Genomic DNA, 3,766 nt, shown 5'->3' on the forward strand with positions numbered 1-3,766 from the left:
AAAAATAGAATTTAACATATTTCCTATTACCCAACAACTTATCACTTCTTTTTATTTCTCTCTTTTTGTGGTCACTTGTGGCACTCGGTGCTTATGCCTGGCTCTTCACTCAATCCCAGGGACCATACAGGATGCCAAAGATTGAATCTGGGTCAGCCATGTGCAAGGCAAATGCCCTACCTGCTATACTATTGCTCAGACTACAATGAATCACTTTTTAATATCTACCTCCGGGAGACAAATTATTTATTTAAAAGGAAATATGCATATCACTATTTAATGAGGCACATAGCTCAATAACTAAGATATGAAATAAAGGGTATAAAATCACTAGGATAGGATCCCATTAGCAGATTAGTAGATAAAGGTGTCATATATACACAATGGAGTATTATGGAGCTACAAGGAAGGGTGAAATCAAGCAACATGCATATACTTATATGCACTCATATAATTACTATAGAAAAAAATATTTTTTCCATAATAATAAACATAAAATTATGCCTAGAATAAAATATAAATATAATCAACTATTTCCAAATTTTATACTATATATTTTAAAGAAAAATCAAATAAAACCAAAATCCATATTTTACTTTATTGAAGGATATAAATCATCACAAATGCATATGAACATAAAAATGTCAAGTTATTCTTATAAAAATGAAAAGACAAATTTCAAAATTTGTATGATATCACAATATCATACATCTTTTTCTTAAGAAAAAGAATGCAAATCAGAATAAACCACTAAAACTTGGCTAAAAGTTGTCCTAAATATTTCTGGCTTAAATTCATGTTATCTTTGTCTTTTCTATAAAAGATAGAAATAGTTTTCAAAACTTGTTTTCAGATTTATAAAGCATATCTTAAGATTTGTTGCTAAAAATTTCTCTCCAAAACTCAACTATCTGTTGTATATTGATAACTTAACATTATGTTAAAAGGTATTTTTTTAGGAAAATTCGTCTTCATGTCATTTTTTAGCATCAAGAAAATAATTACATCTCAATGTCATTGTAATTACGTAACAAATTATTTTGTATTGACTTGGAACCAATTCTAAGACAGAGTTAAAATATGTATTTTATTATGAAGATCTATACACAGGGGCAATCTAATAAAAAATCAGTCCACAATATTCCAGAAAATTTGCTAGAAAATTCTCAACAGAAAAGAGAAAATGTGGTTGTAGTTATTAGAATGACCAATATGTCACCTTATGTGTAAAAGAGTAATTGAAGTATACAATAGTGTTTATAGTTTTTTATTTATTTTTTTATTATTTTTTTTTCGTTTTTTTTTTTCTTTTGGTTTTTGGGCCACACCCATTTGACGCTCAGGGGTTAGTCCTGGCTATGCGCTCAGAAATCGCCCCTGGCTTGGGGGGACCATATGGGACACCGGGGGATCGAACTGCGGTCCGGTCCGTCCTACGCTAGCGCTTGCAAGGCAGACACCTTACCTTTAGTGCCACCTTCCCGGCCCCTTTATTTATTTTTTTAAGGACATTTTTAAGAGGGCGATGAAACTGAAGTTAACCATTGAAAATTGAGTAAGAATTAATCAAGAGCTGAAGGTATGTAAACAGATGCACATAAAATATACTTACGTATTCTGTGTGTAAATAGACATGAGATTTACATATGTAATTTACATATGTACATATACATACAGAATATGTAAATATTCAGGGACATGAGAAATTCTTGTTTATTGCTTTGAAAAATGATAACAAAAGTTGTAGAGGAGAAAGCATTAGGGATTCCAAGTCTCTGAAGAGAAATAAGTTACTACAGCTTAATGATCGAGAGAAAGGATTTTTGAATCACGAAGATCTGGCTTAAAGCCAGATTTAGTCACTCTCTGTGATGCAAGAATTTAATTATTTTGCTTACACTCAATTTCCTTATCTGTAGAGTGGGGACAATAATAGCTCTCTTGTAATGTTATTATAAAGATTAAATGAAGCAAAACAAGCAATTCATGTGTAGTTCTTACTACCACGCAGTGAGCTTCTTTATTGGGCACATTTTAATCCAAAAATGCTTCCAAGTAGGAATTTCAATGTAGTTTTTTTTATATATATTTTAATTGGAATGCTCATGTGATACAGATAATGTACCTAAAATAACTTTTAAGCATTTATTCATCCTTCCCTTCCTTCCTTCCTTCCTTCCTTCCTTCCTTCCTTCCTTCCTTCCTTCCTTCCTTCCTTCCTTCCTTCCTTCCTTCCTTCCTTCCTTCCTTCCTTCCTTCCTTCCTTCCTTCCTTCCTTCCTTCCTTCCTTCCTTCCTTCCTTCCTTCCTTCCTTCCTCCTTCCTTCCTTCCTTCCTTCCTTCCTTCCTTCCTTCCTTCCTTCCTTCCTCCCTCCCTCCCTCCCTCCCTCCCTCCCTTCCTTCCTTCCTTTCCTCCTTCCTTCCTTCCTTCCTTCCTTCCTTCCTTCCTTCCTTCCTTCCTTCCTTCCCTTCCCTCCCTCCCTCCTTCCTTCCTTCCTTCCTTCCTTCCTTCCTTCCTTCCTTCCTTCCTTCCTTCCTTCCTTCCTTCCTTCCTTCCTTCCTTCCTTCCTTCCTTCCTTCCTTCCTTCCTTCCTTCCTTCCTTCTTCTTTCTTCTTCTTTCTTTCTTTCTTTCTTTCTTTCTTTCTTTCTTTCTTTCTTTCTTTCTTTCTTTCTTTCTTTCTTTCTTTCTTTCTTTCTTTCTTTCTTTCTTTCTTTCTTTCTCTTTCCGTTGAGATGACTAGGGGTCAAATCTGGTTGGCTGTGGCATGCCTACAATTTAATTGGGCTATTATTAAGTGTCACATACTTTCGTTTTGGCTACTGCACAGTTAATTGTGGTGTAATTCTTATTTTCATGAGGAAAAAATTAAGATAGCATCAAAAGATGCTCAAGTGGAACCTAGATTTATATTCTAGAACTTGTTCTTCCCAGCGGCAACAAAGATCTACTCTTTTTAAATGCATCCTTTAGATATATTTGGATACATACTTAAAAGAGCAAAAAAAAAAGTACATTAATATGAAACTTGTTGTGAAATAGCATTCTTTGTACATAAAGCAACAATGAAAGAAAAATGATTGTGGACCTGAATGCCTAACCTGATCCTATGGGGTATTGCTGCAGCAGCCAGAAAAGAGGACTCGGACCAGGACTAAGAGTAGAGGAAGCTGTTTTTGCCTTGCTGCCCTTCCACCAAAGACCTCAATGGAGCCAAGCCCAACTACCACAGCCTGCCTTCTGCCTGCATGGACGAACAGGCCCTGCTGTCCTCCATCCTTGCAAAGACATCCAGCAACATCAGCAATGTTTCTGCTGCTGACACCCAGGGCATGGAGCAGCACAAGTACATGGGCCAGTAAGGCAGTACAGGACCTTCTTGGCTGTGCTGGCCCACTGGGAGAAGCTGCCAGCCATTCCCATCAAGTGCTGGCCAGCCAGTCCATCCCCTTCTTTGACTTGCAGCAGGCCCAGGATAGCTGCTTATGCCTACAGTGTACTTTCTCAGATCCGTGTGGATTCAAATGAGGAGCTGGCGGTACTGTTTAGGATTCCATGAAGAGAGGAGGGTTCTTGGACAGCTCTTCTTCCTCTTTTCACCCTGTCTCCACCTCGCTTGTCCTTTAGCCTCACTGTGGCTTGGACAGTCCAGTATCATAACCTGCTACCCATCACAGAGAAGAACGTGGAGGAGGAGAGCCAGGCTAGAAGTCTGAGCAAATGAGGATGGAGCCAAGGAGAGTCAAACCATTTAGGACTGGCCATTGA

General features: G+C 37.5%; 1 pseudogene; it reads left to right on the forward strand.

The window, feature by feature from the left end:
• The first annotated feature begins 3,090 nt into the window (after positions 1-3,090).
• LOC126025877 (ragulator complex protein LAMTOR1-like) lies at positions 3,091-3,557 on the forward strand (annotated as a pseudogene).
• The last annotated feature ends 209 nt before the right edge of the window (positions 3,558-3,766 follow it).

Source organism: Suncus etruscus, chromosome 13, assembly GCF_024139225.1.
Source record: "Suncus etruscus isolate mSunEtr1 chromosome 13, mSunEtr1.pri.cur, whole genome shotgun sequence".
NCBI classification, from domain to species: Eukaryota; Metazoa; Chordata; class Mammalia; order Eulipotyphla; family Soricidae; genus Suncus; species Suncus etruscus.